The sequence below is a fragment of the Triturus cristatus genome, chromosome 2_2 (assembly GCF_964204655.1).
Source record: "Triturus cristatus chromosome 2_2, aTriCri1.1, whole genome shotgun sequence".
Lineage (NCBI taxonomy): Eukaryota > Metazoa > Chordata > Amphibia > Caudata > Salamandridae > Triturus > Triturus cristatus.
This window is the reverse complement of record NC_140582.1, coordinates 218,106,820-218,128,719: the sequence shown is the minus strand read 5'-3', so window position 1 is coordinate 218,128,719 and position 21,900 is coordinate 218,106,820.

The following is a 21,900-nucleotide window of genomic DNA, read 5'->3' as shown; positions in this document are numbered from 1 at the left end:
GATCAGTAGGTCCAGGAAAGGTAACTGGTCTTTGCTGCTGGTGTACGTGTAGCGGAGGTGGGGATCACGTGTGTTGAGCCAGGTCAGGAAGGTCTTCAAGGATTCCTCCGAGCCTTCCCATATCATGAGGACGTCATCAATGTATCGACGCCAGAAAAGTATTGATTCCGTGAACGGGTTGTTGGGCTCGAGGATGTGTGACTGTTCCAGGTGGTAGACGTATAGTCCTGCCACACTGGGAGCAAAAATACTGCCCATAGAAGTTCCGTTTGTTTGGAAATAGTATGTTCCCTCAAATTTGAGGGAACATACTATCTCCAAACAAACGGACCCACGGAATCAATACTTTCACAACCCGTTCACGGAATCAATACTTTTCTGGCGTCGATACATTGATGATGTCCTCATGATATGGGAAGGCTCGGAGGAATCCTTGAAGACCTTCCTGACCTGGCTCAACACACGTGATCCCCACCTACGCTTCACGTACACCAGCAGCAAAGACCAGTTACCTTTCCTGGACATACTGATCAAGGCCGCCAATGGTAAACTGTCAACCACCACATATTACAAACCCACGGCTAGAAATTCACTATTGCCCTTTGAAAGTTTCCACCCACGACCATTAAGGGAGAACCTGCCCTATGGCCAATTTCTACGCATAAGGCGCAATTGCAGCAATAAGGAGGACTACAACACACAAGCCACAGACCTCTCCCACAGATTACAACAACAGGGTTACCCAACAAGGATCATCAACAGGACCAAAAAACGGGCAAAGAACCAAAATAGAGACGCCCGCCTGGAAACACCGACCCGTCAAGAAACAACAACACCATTGACCTGTGTCACCACGTACAACCCTATCTCCAATATAGTGGCTAAAATCATCAAGAAAAATTGGAGAATCATCAACACGGGCAAACGAGACTGGGACCTGCCCCTTTTCGCCTATAAAAAAATCGAGCAGCCTACGGGATCAACTCATCTCCACGCGGCCGAGAACCACGGAAACCATCACCAACCCCACACTACATCAAGTGTGGAACCTCCCTAAAGTCACAGGTCACTACCCCTGTGGCGACTGCAGCATCTGCCACCTCACGACACATACCAAAACCCTCGATATGGAAACCGGAAAAACATGGCACCAACGTAAGCACACAAACTGTAATTCAACCAATCTAGTGTACTTGATTGAATGCCCATGCCAGCTCCGTTACGTGGGGATGACCACGAGAAAAATACGCACCAGAATCACTGAACACAGAAGTACGATTCTGTGCAAGAAGACTATCAGCAAACTCACAGACCACTTCCTTAGGTTTGGACATAGCACCAATGACCTCAGATGGACGGTCATTGAACAGATCCCTGTCCACCCTACAGACAACAAGAAGCAGCTACTGTCCAAAGAACAACGCTGGATCTACAGATTGTCCACCCACACGGAGGGACTGAATGATAATATTCCGTGGAACAGCCTCAGAAGAAGAGCCCGCCCCCCCCTCTTCTCAATCTAAGGGACGACATCAGATCCCGCCAACTGATGCCCTGTGAACCTTACTGCAGCCGGCAGGGCATCTAAACTCGATGTCTTGCCTGGACCCACGACACTGTGCCAGGGTATACACCCACACGAGACCATAATGACCCCACGGTGTACCCTTCATACACATACTCATGAGTCCCCACACAGTGGGTTCATCACCCCCATTTTTAGCAGGGCCAATATGCAGCAACATCCATGCATATGAACACACGTTACCTTCTTAGCCCCGCCTAGTTGCCGCCTACATTTAAATAGAGAGGGTGCCCCTGTGAGACCGGCCTCACGGCGTTGCCCTCTCCATCATCCCGCCAACCTGCAACCACCCTCAAGACACGACATCCCCGACTCCGGCCGCCCCAGCCACCCCCGATCCACGGGCTGGCCAGAGACCTGACAGACTCAACACCCTACCACGCATGCCCAACCGAGGGAGCGGGAACCCTCGAGCCAGACCCAGAGGCGCCAGCCCAGTCACACCTCGGGTCGCCTTCCCCGGGAGGACTCAATCGGCCACCAGGCCCCTGGGGAGCAGGCGCCTCCCCTACCGAGCGTCTGGGGTCCCTCCCAGACCCACCTGAAAAGACCAAAGAAGTGAGCGGCAGGAAATCCCGCCGAACCCCCTCCGTCACCCCAGTCCCCCCTCTGCGAGCACTCCGGACTTCAAAGAACGAGCGGAGTATAACAAGGGGTGCCGGAGGAACAAGGACAGAGAAGACCTGGAACCATCTGAGCCTGCTGACGCTGTCGCGGCTCCTGAACGCTGAAGTCACCTGGGCCTGCTGAGTGACTCGCGGCCTCTTGCTATTGAACCACCTGAGCCCTGCGGACGAGGTCGCGGCTCCCGAACACTGAACCACCTAGGCCTGCTGAGTGACTCGCGGCCCCCAGCTATTGAACCATCTGAGCCTGCTGACGGAATCGTGGCTCCTGAACTCCGCCCACCTGTGCCTGCTGAGAGACTCGCGGCGCTCCCCTTGAGGACGACTCGATAAGAGATCGCCCAGAGACACGACACCCTCCAGCTCGAGGATTGTGAGCTTCCACAGGGTATTTCGCAGAGACACTATCTTGAAAGACTGTCCTGCTACCCCCATTCCCCACGACTGATTTGTGGTACGTTGTGCCACTGCTGTACTATTTGCCTTTTGGGTCATAAAGATCCCTGAAACCCTCGATAAAAGAACTTATCGTCCTACAAAGAATACGTGTGGTGTCCCTCTGTTCACAGTGCAGATCAGGGTGTGCGCGCCTGGTTCGGCTTACTTGGGAGAGGTGGGTCAAAGGGGTGGGCAAGACGTGTATCGAACCCCCTTCCGGCGGACGCCTTTCCAACATTTGGTGGCAGACGACGGGATCCGAGCCGACACCGAAGGAGAGCGTGCAGTAAACGACTGACGCACTACCAAACAGAAATGGAAGGAGAAACCTCCCTGGGTGCCACAGGTACCGAAATAAGCTCACCGTTCCGAGAAGATCAATTGGACTATTACACGCATAGAGAACTAAAACAGTTTTGCAAAGACCTTGGCATCGCTACCACCGGACTGAGCACAAAGGAAGACTACCAGAAAGTACTGAAAGCCTGGGTCGAGACGGGGGCGCCCCCGACCCAAACGGAAAGAGACTCTACCCATGAACAAACAAGCACCCCGGCGAGAAACAACGGGCTAGAGGGGAACCTGTCCTCCGAGGAACTAGCGGACCGAGAGAGAAGCCGCAACCACGAACTGGAACTGGCAAAACTAAAAATCGAGGGAGAGATAAAACTGGCAGAGAAGAAGTTAGCCGTCGAGCAGTTACGGCTACAAGGGGAACTCGAAGAGAAGAGACTCCAAAGGGAGCACGACGAAAAGAAACTCCAGCTAGAACATGAACGCGGCCTGAAGGAAATTGAGTGGCGGGCTAGACACGAAAAGTCACAGCCGCCCGGGAATCCCCAGCCCGCTCCCGCCGGGGAAACCAAAGTTCACATCCCCAAGGATGGGGTCAAGGAGTATTATAAGAACGATGATATCCAGCAGTGGTTTAAAGCCTACGAAGTCGCCATGACCTCTCACCGAGTCCCGCAGAAGGATTGGGGGGCTGGCCTATGGGGCCGGTTCTTAAGCGAAGGAAGGGACACTCTGCTCGATCTGCCCTCCGCGGTCATGAACTCCTACAGCCACATGAAGGAAGCCCTCGTGGGCCGGTACGGACTCACCCCCGAAATGTACCGACAACGGTTCCAAGATTGCAAAAAGATACCGGGCACCACGTGGGTCGAATACGTGAACTTTTACAGCCGAGCTCTGGACGGGTGAATCAAGGGCAGCAAGGTCTCCACCTTCGAAGAACTGTTCGATCTGATCGCCTGGGAACATTTAGCGGCCAATTGCTTTATAGAACTGCGCCAGCATCTCCTAGACAGTAAACTCACCGACCCTCGGAAGCTGGCCGCTGAGGCTGATCGTTGGGTGAACACCCGGGCCACCCGGGGCCCCGTGGGGGACTACGGCCGCAACAGTCAGGGTCCCCCCGCCAGAGGGGCGGAGGGAACCACGGCCGACCAAGAGACTTTGCCGGGGGGTCCTCCACCAGCCCCCCCAGCAGCCCACCAGCGGCGGGTTCGGCCCAGTCTCCAGCCAGCACCGGAGCCCCAGGACGACCAGGTCCACGAGCTAGGATCACCTGCTTCCGCTGCCAGCAGCCCGGACACTACGCCAATGACCCCCAGTGTCCCCAGTATCAGCGAACCACAACGACCAACCCCACGACCCGGCAGATGGCCTCCGTGGCTCTGGGGGAAGAAATGGAAGACTCCGAGGAATGGGAACCGGCGGCCATGGCCCTGGTCTCCCTTGGGGATCGAGAAATGGTCCCCGGGACACCCTTGCCCGCCAACACAGAGAAATACCGACAGCAGGTGACTATCAACGGCCACCGAGTCGAGGGCCTTCGCGACACCGGGGCGAGTGTCACCGCGGTCCACCGCAGCCTAATTTCCGAAGACCAGATCCTAGCCGGGGCCCTCTGTCCGGTCGTATCCTCCGACAATTCTGAGAGCCTCTGCCAGATGGCCCTGGTGCCCTTCGAGTGGGGAGGGGTCTCCGGAGAACTGAAGGTAGCGGTCCGGACCTCGCAGCCCGTAGACTGCCTCCTGGGCAACGACCTGGAAAATTCCCCGTGGGGGCAGGTAGAACGAAGAGCCCACCTAGAGATGATGGGCCTACCGGAATGGGTCTGCGCCACCACGTGCTCCATGACCGCACGAGTGGCCCCCTCCAAGGGCGGTGAAGCCCTCTTACCGAACACTTTCCCCGAGAACAGGGACCCCCTACCAGAAGCAGACAACCCTCCTTCCGAGGAAGAAGGTGACACTAACCCAGGGGAAGGACCGGAACCTTCCGCCCCAGAGGCCCCGATGGAACCCGAAGAACTGCCCGAGTTGGCCCAGTGGCACTGCGAAGGGGGGCCCTCCCGCGAAGAGTTCTGCCAGGAACAGACCACTTGCCCCTCCCTCGAGGGACTTAGACAACAAGCCGAAGCCCAGGTCGCCGGTGATCAAACCGGAACCCATTGGGTTTATTGGGACAATGGCCTCCTCTACAGCGAGCAAAAGTCCGCCGAGCTAGGCGCAGCACGAGTACTGGTGGTACCCCTGCGGTTCCGGAGCCTCCTCCTGGGCCTGGCCCACGATGTACCCTTGGCAGGACACTTAGGCCAAGACAAGACATACCAGCGATTGGTGACCCACTTCTATTGGCCCAAGATGCGAGCGAATGTAGAAACACACTGCAAGTCCTGCCTCACGTGCCAGGGCAGTGGGAAGAGTGGCGGAAAACGCAAAGCTCCCTTACAACCGTTCCCCGTTGTAAGTACCCCGTTCGAGCGGGTCGGCATCGACATCGTGGGACCCCTGGATCCGAAGACCGCCCAGGGCCACAGATTCATCCTCGTCCTGGTGGACCATGCCACCCGCTACCCCGAGGCCATCCCCCTCCGCACCGTGACGGCTCCCGTGGTGGGCCGGGCTCTCATGGGGATCTTCTCCCGGGTCGGATTCCCCCGCGAGGTTGTGAGTGATCGCGGCACGAACTTTATATCCCGCTACATGAAGTCCCTGTGGCAGCAGTGCGGAGTCACGTATAAATTCACGACCCCCTACCACCCCCAGGGCAACGGCCTGGTGGAACGCTTCAACCGAACTCTGAAGGGAATGATCCTGGGCCTCGAAGAGCCCCTGCGCCGGAAATGGGACGTCCTCCTCCCTTGCCTCCTGTTCGCGTACCGGGAGGTTCCCCAAAAGTCTCTGGGGTTCAGCCCCTTCGAACTGCTGTACGGACATCCCGTTCGAGGGCCCCTAAGCCTGGTCAAAGAGGGCTGGGAGACAAGCCCCCGGGGGACACCCCCAGATGTGTTCCGCTACATCCTGGCGCTCCGCAACCAGACGAGGAAGTTTAGGGAACTTGCAGAGGCTAACCTCGAGGCCAGCCAAGAAGAAATGAAGCGCTGGTATGACCAGAACGCAACCTTGGTCGAGTTCCAGCCAGGCCAGCAGGTTTGGGTCATGGCTCCGGTGAGACCCTGCGCCCTACAAGACAAATGGACTGGTCCATTCAAGGTGGTCGAACGGAAGAGCCAGGTCACGTATCTGGTCGACGTACAATCCCCACGGAACCCCCTCCGGGTCCTCCACGTAAACCGTCTCAAGCCCCACTTCGTAAGGACAGAACTGAGTTTGCTACTGGCCACCGATGAGGTGGCAGAAGAGGACACTGAACCCCTGCCCGATCTCCTGTGCACAAAAGAACTGGACGGTTCCATGGAGGGTGTGAAACTGTCGGACTCCCTCACTCCCCAGCAGGCCGACGACTGCCGCCAGCTGCTCGGACAATTCGCAGACCTTTTCTCCCTCATTCCAAGGGTGACCGACTGGTGTGTCCACGACGTAGACACCGGCGACTGCCCGCCTGTGAGACACCGAGCCTACCGGGTGCCTGACCGGGTCCGCACCTGCATCAAGACCGAGGTACAGAAAATGCTCAACCTAGGGGTCATCGAGCCCTCCGACAGCCCCTGGGCCAGCCCGGTGGTTCTGGTCCCGAAGGCTGCCTCCCCAGGGGTCGCCCCCGAACTAAGATTCTGTGTAGACTATCGGGGGCTCAATGCGGTCACCCGCGCAGACGCTCACCCTATTCCCCGAGCCGACGAGCTCATCGACCGCCTGGGGGCCGCCCAGTTCCTCAGCACTTTCGACCTGACCTGCGGGTACTGGCAGATCGCTCTCACGGAAGGTGCGAAAGAGCGCTCTGCCTTCTCCACACCAGATGGCCACTACCGCTTCAGGGTCATGCCGTTCGGGATGAAAAACGCCCCAGCCACGTTCCAGCGGTTGGTGAACAAGGTCCTGGCCGGACTCGAGGAGTTCAGCGCAGCGTACCTTGACGACATCGCCGTATTCAGCTCTCAATGGCACGAGCATCTCCAGCACCTCCGACAAGTACTAATGGCCCTGCGCCAAGCGGGCCTGACAGTGAAAGCCAGCAAATGCCAGCTTGGACAAGGCTCCGTGGTCTACCTGGGGCATCAGGTGGGCAGCGGCCAGGTCGCCCCTCTCCAGCCGAAGATCGATGCCATCAAGTCCTGGGAGCCCCCCACCACGCAGACAGAGGTTCGGGCCTTCCTGGGCCTTACGGGGTACTACCGGAGGTTCATTAAAAATTATGGTAGTATCACAGGGCCCCTCACAGAGTTGACCTCCAAAAAGCTTCCGCAGAAGGTGCAGTGGACCCCCCAGTGCCAGCAGGCGTTCGACGCCTTGAAAACCGCCATGTGCACCGCTCCCGTACTCAAGGCCCCCGACTACTCCCGAGAGTTCGTGGTCCAGACCGATGCATCCGAACATGGCATCGGGGCCGTGCTCTCGCAGTTCGACGACAAGGGCATTGATCAGCCCATAGCCTTCATCAGCCGAAGGCTGCTGCCGAGAGAGCAGCGTTGGAGCACTATAGAGCGAGAGGCCTTTGCCGTAGTCTGGGCCCTCAAGAAACTGCGGCCCTACTTGTTCGGAACCCATTTTCGAGTACAGACGGACCACCGGCCCTTGCAGTGGCTAATGCGGATGAGGGGGGAGAACCCCAAGTTACTACGATGGTCCATCTCTCTCCAAGGGATGGATTTCACTGTCGAACATCGCCCCGGGACGGATCATGCCAACGCCGACGGCCTGTCCCGGTTCTTCCGCTTCGGCGAGGAGAACCCCCCAGTGGATGGGTAGTTCTCCACGCCTTTCAGCTGGGGGGGACGCGTGTGAGACCGGCCTCACGGCGTTGCCCTCTCCATCATCCCGCCAACCTGCAACCACCCTCAAGACACGACATCCCCGACTCCGGCCGCCCCAGCCACCCCCGATCCACGGGCCGGCCAGAGACCTGACAGACTCAACACCCTACCACGCATGCCCAACCGAGGGAGCGGGAACCCTCGAGCCAGACCCAGAGGCGCCAGCCCAGTCACACCTCGGGTCGCCTTCCCCGGGAGGACTCAATCGGCCACCAGGCCCCTGGGGAGCAGGCGCCTCCCCTACCGAGCGTCTGGGGTCCCTCCCAGACCCACCTGAAAAGACCAAAGAAGTGAGCAGCAGGAAATCCCCCCGAACCCCCTCCGTCAACCCAGTCCCCCCTCTGCGAGCACTCCGGACTTCAAAGAACGAGCGGAGTATAACAAGGGGTGCCGGAGGAACAAGGACAGAGAAGACCTGGAACCATCTGAGCCTGCTGACGCTGTCGCGGCTCCTGAACGCTGAAGTCACCTGGGCCTGCTGAGTGACTCGCGGCCTCTTGCTATTGAACCACCTGAGCCCTGCGGACGAGGTCGCGGCTCCCGAACACTGAACCACCTAGGCCTGCTGAGTGACTCGCGGCCCCCAGCTATTGAACCATCTGAGCCTGCTGACGGAATCGCGGCTCCTGAACTCCGACCACCTGTGCCTGCTGAGAGACTCGCGGCGCTCCCCTTGAGGACGACTCGATAAGAGATCGCCCAGAGACACGACACCCTCCAGCTCGAGGATTGTGAGCTTCCGCAGGGTATTTCGCAGAGACACTATCTTGAAAGACTGTCCCGCTACCCCCATTCCCCACGACTGATTTGTGGTACGTTGTGCCACTGCTGTACTATTTGCCTTTTGGGTCATAAAGATCCCTGAAACCCTCGATAAAAGAACTTATCGTCCTACAAAGAATACGTGTGGTGTCCCTCTGTTCACAGTGCAGATCAGGGTGTGCGCGCCTGGTTCGGCTTACTTGGGAGAGGTGGGTCAAAGGGGTGGGCAAGACGTGTATCGAACCCCCTTCCGGCGGACGCCTTTCCAACAGCCCCCCTCTGCAGTGCACAGATGGAGCGTGACTCCCCCTAATGGGTTAGCACTCCCCTAAATAATCTGCACATTTGCACGCACATGTTAGCAACTTAGACATCCAATTGCACCTTGGAAATAATTTAGAGAGAGCGCTACATACACCTGCATGCGAGTCTTTCTTCCATTTCCTCTACTACAGGCACCTCCTCGAGACAACAGGAAGCTGAATACGCCCCATGACTCGTGCCCAGGCCAGAACACCTGACCCAGCTAACAAGCAACACCTGTCCCTTCCCACAGGTATTTAAGCGCTCTCTACACTGAAGCTCATTTCTCACGGAGCCTCTGCCCGGACAACAGGTTCATTGAGGGTCCAGCAACTGTGCGCAGTAAGTACCTGAACGTGACCAAGCTAACGGTACAGCCACCTTTCATGCTGCCCCCGGCCGTGTCTGTGTGTGCATCCTTTTTACCGTTACCTTGTTGGGTGCATATCACCCACCTCCCCCAACAGCCTTTTTCCTTTTCTTCCCCCTATTTAGAGTGCACATGGCCCTGGCCCCCGGCTGAGCTCCATGCTGAGTTGTTCGCTATAATCAGGTGTAAGCAACTCCACTTTACTGTTTTTACCAACACTGGTTACAGTACATAGGCCTAATTTCACACACAATAAGGCAAATTGTGAGACCGGCCACTCTTTCACTGCCCGCCACTGACACCAACACTACCGCCTTGTCCGTGGTCACCTCTAGGCACTTAGTACGGCCTCACTATAAGCTTTTAGCCCACTACTAGGAGCCTTTACTTAAATGTTATGTCTGTCCCCTTTTTTTACCCCCTACAGGTACAACCCGAGAGGAAACACCTCTTGCACATATAAGCACCATAGCATGTGCTTTACACACAGGGCACTGACAAACTCATAACAACCCCGTAACACCCCACACATATAAGGTCCTGGCGAAAGCCAGTAGAAGAAAAGGCCTGGCTGAAACTAGTTGACCGCACAGGACGTCGGAGGCCATAAGTCTACCGTGCACGTCCGATAGCCTTTGTTTTTATTGACTGCCTGGGGCCCACCATTAAAACAGTCTTTGGGACACCCAGGACAGTATTTTAAACCTCACTCAGAACACACCCATAGCACCCTCACAAACCAAAAGAACCCGCTCCGCAGTAATCTGGCGTCGAAGCACACCTGAGGTACACTCGGAACCTCGGGTGGGGCCCAATGATGAAGCATGCCACCAACTAGGTTGGTGGGTGAGGGCCTTCATAAAAACCTAATGGTTTTCCCCCACCCGCAGACATACAAACAATTTAAACAAGAGCTAGTTCTCATTGATTATTAACGTTGCTCTATTATACATCATTGGTGGTACATTCATCATCTTAAACCGCGATCCATCAGGAGATAGTCATATAAGCAGGCAAAACTTGGAAGACAATCTGTTTGAGAGTTTCTGCTTTAGTTAAATCACTCTACCAGGTCAAAGACTCCACCACCGTGTCCCTACAATGATGTATAATAGAGCAACAAGGGACATGGAATAAAGAAGCACATTGTAAATATGTATATAGTGTTTGTCCTGTACATTTGTAATTATCTGTATGAATGTATATATATATATATGACCTACTGGTGGCTGCCAGTATGCAGTTATAGTTAGAACCATGTATCCATAGAAAAGTAATTTCCTTACTTGCCTATATCTTTGGCTTCGTTTGACGAATCTTCACGAACCTTTTCACAAAAAGTGTGGCAGTGATTCTAGTTGTGGATGGAAAGTTTCGGGGTGATCCGTCAAGCGGGGGCCAAGAAAAAGGGAGGGTAAAAAAAAGTGGGTTTCCAATGTTAATTCCCATATGTATTTTCAATACGACTACAACCCGAACTGCTAGACGGAATTACAACAAATTTGGCAGAAGGCTAGCTCTTGGTCCAGAAAACAGTGCTTTTTGTTATTTGATGTAAATCTGTTCAGTAGTTTTTAAGTTATTAAAATAAATCCAAATTTGGTTATCTAGGGACATGGATCCTCCTCGGATCCTCGTTGGATCTACGTGCCAACAACAAGGCCGTGATTGGCTGGCCACAACCTGAGAGGAAAGGTGCGGCTTCCATTTTGTTCATCGGGACTTGGTTTAGGGGGAAAATAATGTTTAAAAGTGATAGAAGGGGTCACGGTAGAGGTACCATGTTCCCATGGGACTAATAGAGGGGTCTGTGAGGGACCCTTCATGGGCACGAAATTGCCCCCATAACATCTTTTTTACCATACGAAGATTTGCGGATCCTCCCCGGATCCTACCGGATTCAGGTGGGTCAGCGGATCCAGACACACTCACTCACTCACACACCCACTTACACACCCACACAACCACTCACACACCTATTCATACACCCACACAGCCACTCCCACACCCACTCTTAGACCCACACAGCCAGTCACACATGCACTCACACACCCAGCACACACTCACACACCCACACAACCACTCACACACCCTCACAACCACTCACACACCCCCTCACATACACAGGTTGCAGAGACATTATAGTTAGGCAACAGCATTACAAAAACATAGATATTCACTGAAAAAAACAAAGCTCACAGGGATGTTATAGTTAGGAAACACAATTTAAGAAAAACTTTGAAATTCACTGAAAAAAACCTGAAGGTTACAGGGACGTTATAGTTTGGTTCAGATTTTACACACACAAAACCATAGAAATTCAGCAATTATAGTTATCTCAACTAGAACTCGTGCCTTAAGGTAACTATAACTCATGCCCTCGCCGTGCACTGCTAATTACCCACATATTACATCACACGTGACATCTTCTATGACATCATTGATAATTTCACTGCAACATTTGCAGTGAAATAATTGATGAGAAAACTGCACATGGTGGGGGCATGAGTTATTGTTACCTTAGGGCATGAGTTAGAGTTGCTTTTTTTTTTTGCAGAGTTTTATATAGTGCAAACTCGACCAGAATCCAATCAGGTATCAGAGCGCTTTACATAGCACCAGTTACGTTACATGAGGTCACACATTCATTTTTTTTTGTTAAGCACGGGGAGATTAAGTGATTTGCCCAGAATCAAAGGATGTTTAGCGTCATTACCGAGACTCGAACCCAGTTCTCCAGGTCCGAGGTCGAGCGCCCTAGCCGTTAGGCCAACTCCTCTACTTGAGGTAACTATACCGGCTGGATCTCTATGGTTTTGAGTGTGTAAAATCTGACCATAACTATAACTTACCTGCAACCTTTGATTTTTCTGCGAATATATATATATGTATATATATATCCAAGAACTCCGCTACTGTCGCTTCTTGACAACGGATACGGACCACAGTTTGGTGCAGAAAAATTCTTTATTTCAAAATCACCTTGCCGCCATGACGCGTTTCAGCCCGACCATGGGCCTTGATCACATGACACGGTAATTCAACATATCATTGGTTTAAATAATACGAGTAACAAGCAAGCTGATTGGCATGTGTTGAAACCATTGACATGAATAACAGACTATCAACACTTAGTTCCATAAACTTTTTGGGTTAAAAATACGAGTAAAATACAAGTAAAAAAACCTTAAAAACCATCTAAAATTATTTAAAAGGAGTTAAGATTTAAATAACATAATTTTAGGTTTCTAAAACCAAGTTGTTAATATTTGGAACTAATGCTTGCAAATTTATTACGTTTAAATGTATCTGTAAACCTAAGATGGAAATACTAAAGTGCATAGTGCCTGGGGGGATACACAGTATAATAGTATACAACAACCCTTTACCATTGTGAACGGTGTTAATGCTAAAGGGACCCTTGTTCTGTGTATGTAACAGTTTTATCGTCGTTCCCCAATTTCCCTGATGGGTGCATAATATCTCAGTGCAAAAAATATATATATACCTACAATAAACAGCATGAATGCCTCTGTGTAGAATACATTGAGAAATAGCACATCGAAAGGAACCTAAATAAGTGTATAAATATATATATACACGTGTGTGAAAATTAAACTACCTTCACTGGAGCCCCAGTGATACCGTTTGTGCATGACATTTTAGCATGTCTGCTATAAACCAAGCTACGTTGCATTATTTTTGTAAATCATCATTTTTTTCTCATCATTTTTTTCTCAGTTTAATGGTCAACTCCTGTTAATAGATTATGTGGCAGTACAGGCCTACAGACGGTATTGTGGTCCCATCTATTCTCATTTGTGCAAATGCGCTAATCAATGTTAATGAATGTGAGACGGCCTAATAGTGCATATCAATGATAATATTTTAGTAGAAAGATCTCAATTTCACGCCATATGAGGTTAAATGTTTAGACTTAATATAATTTACAAACCGACTTTATGAATGTACATAGGAAACTGCATAACTAATTTTACAAAATACCAATGGGACTACATATAAGTAGGATTAAATCCTGTGAAGTATTCTTAACTGTAGGAAGTGATGATGAGTTTTATAATAAATATTGTTGAAAACCTTTTATGGTTTTTGGATGGGTCCTCATTCCTCTAAGACAATAAATAGATAAATAGATAAATAAATAAATAAATACCATTTTACATGTTATAAAATTGTATTCTTGTATAAGCGTCGGAATATAAACTAAAATAGAATAGATATTTTTCAGCTTTCAGATTTATATGGTAAATAAATAGATACGTCTAAGAGTGGATACCTAAAAACGACCCTATACACTACTAGAATTAGTCAAATAAATACATCTAAAATCCCATTGATAAATATTATTGAAACCTAAAAAAGTATATTTTCCTTTCCTTTCTCATGTTATATAGATAATTGAATAGTGACCCCAATTAACTATAGGTTTGCATCCTTAAAAGTTTTTATAGACATGTATAGAGATCCTCCGTTGCATTTAGGCCTGATGGATGTTTGGTATTCAGTTCGAGGATATATTTTGTTTCTAGCTGACGCAATCTGTGCTCCCTGTCACCCCCTCTTCTGCTGGCTGGGATTGAATCTATAACAAAATATCTTGAGTCACTGCTTCGAGAGCCATGCCTGGATTTAAAGTGGCGGGCTACCGGATATGTCTCATCCTGATTTGTAATTGCCCTTAGGTGCTGTAGTATGCGTTTATGCACTTGAAGTTTCGTGCTTCCTACATAATGTAGGTTGCATGGGCATGAGAGTACATATATAGCAAATTCTGTTTTACATGTTAGGAGCTTAGATATTTTCTGTTTTTTCTTCCCACTGAAAGGGTTAATGTACCATAATTTGTTTTCGCCCTGTGAGCATGCTTTGCATGTTTTGCATTTAAAGAAGCCAGTATGAGTTTGGAGCCAGCTCGTGGATTCTATGACTTCTGGACTTGTTTTGACTAAGTCATCTCTCATCGAGCGGCTTCTACTATAAGTTATAGGGGGTCTTTTCGGGAGTTTAGGTCCTATCACTGGGTCACTGAGAACCATAGACCAATTGTGATTTATGATGGATTCAATCTTGCCATGCTGTTGGCTATGTTGCACTATGATTCTAAAATCCTCCATAGTGTCATCATTTGATGCTGTAACCTGTGTACATAAATTGTTCACCTTTTTCTCCATGAGTAGCGTTTCCCTGCTTTTTAGCATAGATTTGTTAACCGCAGTTTGTATAACCTTTTCTGAGTAGCCCCTTTCTTTGAACCTTTTTATACTCTCATTTTGAGCTTGTATGAGGTCACTCTCAAGGCTATGGATTCGCCTAAGGCGAAGCATTTCCCCATAGGGGATACTGGTTATCAAATGTTTTACATGTGAGCTACTTGCGTGCAATGTGGAGTTACCCGCTGTTTTCTTGCAGAACAATTTGGTGACTATTTGGTTTCCCTTTATGTACACCTGTGTATCTAGAAATGTTACCGAAGAATTGCTGATGTCAGCTGTGAAACTTAAATTTAAATCATTGACATTGATAGCTTGTACAAACTTTTGTGCTTCATCCTTACTTCCATCCCACACCACAAACAAATCACCAATGAAACGCAGCCATAACTTCACATGAGCATTAACTTCGTCTAGGTGCTCTGTTTTGAGGACCAACTCCTCCCACCAACCCATGTGTAAACACGCGTAGCTGGGGGAGAAGCTGGCCCCCATCGCTACGCCTCTTGTCTGTCTGTAGAGCATGTTATTGAACATAAATACATTATTTTCCAAACAGAGTTTGATCATCTTCATCAACATAGCCTTGTGCTCTTTACTCGTGTCTAAGGCTTTATCTAAGAAAAAGTCTATGGCTCGTAGTCCGTCTTCGTGTTGTATACTTGTGTATAGGGAGACGACGTCAAGGGCTATGAAGTGGTAGTTGTTTTTCCATTTGAGATTCAATATTTTTCTTAGAAAGTCACTAGTGTCACGCACATATGACGGTAATGCTTTAACCAAATCCTGCAAGAAAAAATCTATGTATTGTGATGTATGTTCAAGGTAGCAGTTCATGGCTGATATTATTGGTCTGCCAGGGTCCTTGTGTAGTTTGGGAATGAAGTAAATGGTGGGTACAACAGGATGGTTGTTTTTCAGAAATTTGTATTAGTTTCCTGTAAGAATACCATTGGATTTCCACGTTGAAAGATTTTTGTTGTACGATGCATACATGATTTTCAATTCTGCACCACTGAATTTGGCATAACATGCTCTATCGTTAAGCTGACTGTATGCTTCCTTACAGTAGTTTTCTCTGGACATCAGCACAATGTTCCCGCCTTTGTCTGATGCACGGATAATCACGTTATTATTCTCTTTAAGTTTTACAATCAAGTTTCTGTAATCCTCATCTTTTTTGTTATATTGATTTTGCCTCTGTATGTTTTGCTGTTTAGGGCTTCTAATTCCTTAGTTACCTGATCGTGGAATAGATCACAATAGAATCACGTAACATCACTGGGATAAACTTGGACTTAGATTTGAAGTTTGTTTTAGTTCTTGGGCCTAGGGTGTTTGTATTGTGCTCTTCAGACTCATCCTGTTGACTGGAAGACAAACTCAATGTTTGATTTTCTGAATGGTTTGTGTTTTCAGAAGAGTCCCATAATTCTTGCATTGTGTCAAGAAAAGATGTTTCTGATTGGGTTGACATAGAAATTGTTTGACTTTCATCGCTTGCTGAAACGTGTTTTTTATTTAGTATGAAATACTTTTTAAGTTTTAGTTTGCGAGTGCTCTTGAATATATCCAATCTTGTCTTGGCATAATTGAAGTTGTTGGGTGGACAGTATGTGAGGCCAAGGTTGAGTATTTTCTTTTCATTGTCGCTTAGTGTTATTTCAGATAGGTTGTTTTGTTAATGTCTCCTTCATTTCTTAAATCATTTATTTGCCTCTTCTCCATGTACCACGTCTTTTCTGATTTTCTGATTTATTCCTTGCCCTGTTTGCCTTTCGCCGTTGCTTGCGCCTGTAGTTCTTTGTGGGCCGGAGTTGTTTTTCTCTATGCGTGGGCGAAGGGTTTGTCGCCTGTCCACGCATAAAAAACCAAGTTCCTCGTCGAGTGTGTGTCTTTGTCCGCTGAGGTTGGTTGTTGAGCTTCTATCAGAATCGCTATCTGGGATCGAGCTGAGATCCGACGATGTACCGGAGGATCTTTCACTTGCTTCGTGTACATTTGGTACGGTTATTTTTGGCTTCTGTCCTTTGTTAGCTCTCAATGCTTCATATTTTTTTGAAAAGGTGAAAATTTGGCCTACTTCGTAGTCCATTTTGTCTCGACCGAATTTAAAAGACTTGCGTTCTTTTATTTTGTCCTCTTCTTTTTTTAGCCTAGAAACCATTTCTTGGCGTAGTTTCGTTTTTTCATCTTTTGGTTCCATTGCATCGATTTCTTCATTTAATTTCGCTATTTCCAGTACTGCACGATCGATGTCTGTATATTTAATTAGAATCTGCATAAGGCGTTTGGAAGAGTCTAAGTTACATTCCGCCCATTCTCTCATCATGAGCGGATTAGGTGCCTCGTAGCTGGGGGCCAGTAGAATTCGTAGGCCCCGTGGGACCCTGTCCACGTCTAAATACATCCGTAGTGAGCGTGACTCCCACCATTTACTTTGCTCGGAGCGACTCTTTTTTTCTAGGATTTTAAATTTTTCTTTCATTGTGGCGTTCCTTTCCGGGGGTTTGGTGTTGGTGTTTGTTTCTTTGCTTGTCCCCGCCTTGCAGTCATTAAATATAGCTAATGCTGCTGCTTCCCTCTCCTTCACCTTCATATAAGGATCCGGTCAGGATAAAGGCTGTCAGTCGGGCGGTCCGCGTTCAGGGTACCGGAAACCCTGTATATATTATCCACCACCTTCAAAATCTTGAAGTATCACGGACATATTTTAAATGCAGTGTCAAACATAAAAGACAGACAATAAATGTTGAAGTAACAGTGTAACAACGGCGGCCATCTTATAATGTATAATTTCATGTTTAGATCACCTCAATTCATGTCATTGCGCTGATTATGCACACTTCAGAAATTATATATGATAAAAAATCAATCATATTTCAATAAGGGTTACGCTATACATAATTCTGAGTGATTATATGGACAAATAAAAATATGTCTATTGCCAACCTTCAAGATCGACGTCGTGAGAATGTCAATATCACTTGTTCTATTTGGTACATATTCCTATAACCAATAAATTAAACAATGTGGTCTACAATGTAGTAAGTTACTAGAGGTAAGAAACCAATGTATCAAACGTCCTCTCACTATAGAAACTTCATAGAAATGAGGATCAAGTTTCCAATACAGCCCAAGTGGGCATTAATCAAAAAAAAAAAAAATATAGCAACATATATCATAGTATTCCTTCCATCGTGCGATATCATTGTTCAATAATGATTAGCATCCAAAAATTATCTAAGTGTCCAAAATATCTCAACATTTCGTACTGTTTAATTTATATGCTGTATCCCACTGTTGACATCGTGACATGAATGGGGTAAACTTATTTTGATAGCCAGCCAGCAAGAAAGTGCAAAAAAACCTAAAAAATAAAAAACACAAAAAACACACAATTAAAATCTGGTTATAATAAAACCAATTGATTCAGCATTACACAACTATATTTAAAACTAGTTTCTACATTTGCAGATGTACAGACAATTCTTCATTGGAGTTCAACCCCAAAGTGGCCATAGTTTCTAGGTCTATAATATACCTGGACTCCAATTTACGCAAACTTAATAGTCTGTTTCCTCCCCGAACATTTTCTGCCACAGCATCAATGACCACCATTTTTAGAAATTTCTCATTCTGCATATGTGTGTCAAAGAAGTGTCGTGCAACCGGGTATTGTCTGTTGTTATGGCGGATAGCTCTAATATGTTCCAATACTCGTTTTTTGGCACGATGGATTGTGCTCCCTATATATGCCTTACTACAGGGACAGATTAATGCATATACACAGTAGGTGGTATTGCACGTCAAAGATTTTTTGATCACAAATTCTTTTTTACTGCTTGAGATATTCAATGTCATGCAATCCGTGCTGTTACTACACGCTTTGCACTTTCTGCAGCACCGAAAGCCTGCTCAGCCAGTTTGTTTAAATCTGTCAATATTGGTTATCAAGTTGGGACTCAACACGTCCCTCAAAAAGCGACTTTTCTGGAATGTAATTTGAGGACCATTACTCAAATGTTTTTTAAGATGAGGGTCTGTCAATAAAACATGCCAATGTTTTTTGAGTGTCATCCTCACATCATGTGCTTGCCCAGAATATGTTGTAATAAACCTTAGTGTGTTTGATTCCTCGGTCTTTTTGTCTGGGTATAATAACTGAGTTCGTGTGACTGCCTCCACTTTTTTGCAGGCCTCAGAAATGGTCCTTTTTCCATAGCCTCTTTCTTTGAATCGCTGTATCATGACCAGTTTTTCATTTTGGTACCCTATTTCAGAACTACAGTTACGTTTGGCCCGTAATAGTTCACCAAGCGGAATACTTTGTACCAGTTTTTTTGGATGTGAGCTTAACGCACTAAGAATGCTATTATTCAAAGAAAGAGGCTATGGAAAAAGGACCATTTCTGAGGCCTGCAAAAAAGTGAAGGCAGTCACACAAACTCAGTTATTATACCCAGACAAAAAGACCTAGGAATCAAACACACTAAGGTTTATTACAACATATTCTGGGCAAGCACGTGATGTGAGGATGACACTCAAAAAACATTGGCATGTTTTATTGACAGACCCTCATCTTAAAAAACATTTGAGTAATGGTCCTCAAATTACATTCCAGAAAAGTCGCTCTTTGAGGGACGTGTTGAGTCCCAACTTGATAACCAATATTGACAGATTTGAACAAACTGGCAGAGCAGGCTTTCGGTGCTGCAGAAAGTGCAAAGCGTGTAGTACAGCACGGATTGCATGACATTGAATATCTTAAGCAGTAAAAAAGAATTTGTGATCAAAAAATCTTTGACGTGCAATACCACCTACTGTGTATATGCATTAATCTGTCCCTGTAGTAAGGCATATATAGGGAGCACAATCCATCGTGCCAAAAAACGAGTATTGGAACATATTAGAGCTATCCGCCATAACAACAGACAATACCCGGTTGCACGACACTTCTTTGACACACATATGCAGAATGAGAAATTTCTAAAAATGGTGGTCATTGATGCTGTGGCAGAAAATGTTCGGGGAGGAAACAGACTATTAAGTTTGCGTAAATTGGAGTCCAGGTATATTATAGACCTTGAAACTATGGCCCCTTTGGGGTTGAACTCCAATGAAGAATTGTCTGTACATCTGCAAAAGTAGAAACTAGTTTGAAATATAGTTGTGTAATGCTGAATCAATTGGTTTTATTATAACCAGATTTTAATTGGGTGTTTTTGATTTTTTAGGTTTTTTTGCACTTTCTTGCTGGCTGGCTATCAAAATAAGTTTACCCCATTCATGTCACGATGTCAACAGTGGGATACAGCATATAAATTAAACAGTATGAAATGTTGAGATATTTTGGACACTTAGATAATTTTTGGATGCTAATCATTATTGAACAATGATATCGCACGATGGAAGGAATACTATGATATATGTTGCTATATATATTTTTTTTGATTAATGCCCACTTGGGCTGTATTGGAAACTTGATCCTCATTTCTATGAAGTTTCTATAGTGAGAGGACGTTTGATACATTGGTTTCTTATCTCTAGTAACTTACTACATTGTAGACCACATTGTTTAATTTATTGGTTATAGGAATATGTACCAAATAGAACAAGTGATATTGACATTCTCACGACGTCGATCTTGAAGGTTGGCAATAGACATATTTTTATTTGTCCATATAATCACTCAGAATTATGTATAGCGTAACCCTTATTGAAATATGATTGATTTTTTATCATATATAATTTCTGAAGTGTGCATAATCAGCGCAATGACATGAATTGAGGTGATCTAAACATGAAATTATACATTATAAGATGGCCGCCGTTGTTACACTGTTACTTCAACATTTATTGTCTGTCTTTTATGTTTGACACTGCATTTAAAATATGTGCAAAACGCCCGTCACTTAGCGTGAACAAGGCGTAAGCTGAAACGCGTTGCTGGGCAACCTGAATAAATCTAATGCTGCAATTACCTTTGTGTCCGTGATACTTCAAGATTTTGAAGGTGGTGGATAATATATATATCTATATATATGTATATGTATATATGTGTGTATATATACAAAAACTGTTGAACAAAGAATGCATTGTCTAGTTGTAACATATGGGTAGTCCTGTACACATGGAATGTTCTGTATATACACAAAAGATTTACCATGTACACACCTGTTCCCAGTTTTCCCCAGGACTCTCCAGGAATTCCTCCACTCCACTAGGAGTGCTCGATATAATGAGGTTGCCACTTTCTTGCCACATGCCACATCTTTAAGTAATTGCTTATGTTTGCCATTTTTAAGCAGTACAAACTTGTCTACCATGCTGAGGGGGGAGACTGGGTGGGCCACCATCACGACTACAGCTAGTTTTGCCAAAGTGTAACCATCTAAGTAGATTCCATGGTGGGAGTCTCTCCTTCGTTTCAGCTACTGCGTGATAGGGAAGGCCTGATGATTTAGAAAGAACTGATATACGTTCCAAGTGTTGTCAGTTGCTGGTGATAGGCAACAGCACTCATTTTGGGGACCAGGATTAATAGATCATCATCAGATTTTGACCAACACAAGAAAGAGAAAGACAGAAAAGGCAGAAAGAAGGAAGAAGAGAAAGATGGAAAACAGCGACAAAGGGATAAAGCTGGTATGATTAAGAAACTGCAAAAAGTAGATAATGGGGCAGGTAATTTATGGTTGTGGAAGAAGTGGAATCCATACTAGGTGGCCTTGGTATTCGATAGAGCCATTGACAGGATCCTAAGAAAACCTTTGGGCCCATGCACTATTTGTTTACAAAATTAAGCTCTGTTGAATGGCTCATATATAGTGCAATGATATAAACTGAGGTTTCAGGAGCCTAAGGTAAGAAGTTGACCGAGGTTGGGCCTGGTTGTCCATCCTGATGCCTCTTAAATTCATCCCAATACGTGTGGTGCCAGCAGACCCCTCAACACACACACTTCTGTTTTGGTCGGTCTAAACAGGATCTGCCTGGGAACTAACAAAAGCCCTAACAAATTTTGTCAAGCCAGTCTGAATATTGTTCAGAGGCTATGTATTTTGCGAGCAAACCGACAATCTCATGGGAGCTTCTGGAGGGAATCTCTCCCAAGGTTTATTAATGGGAAAAAATGGACCAACACAGCAACGCTACTTCAGTTCTGGGTGGCATTACCATTTTTATCCATAAAATAAAATCTCTTTTCGACCAGTGTCAAACACCAAATGAGGGTTGGGTCAAGGTTGCGTTAACCATGCCAGCCCAATATCTGAACCCTTTGACATGCAAAGTCATGCACACATCTAAACAGGGCATGAGTAACCCACCCAGCTTTATAAAACGTGTGCAGCGTTTGG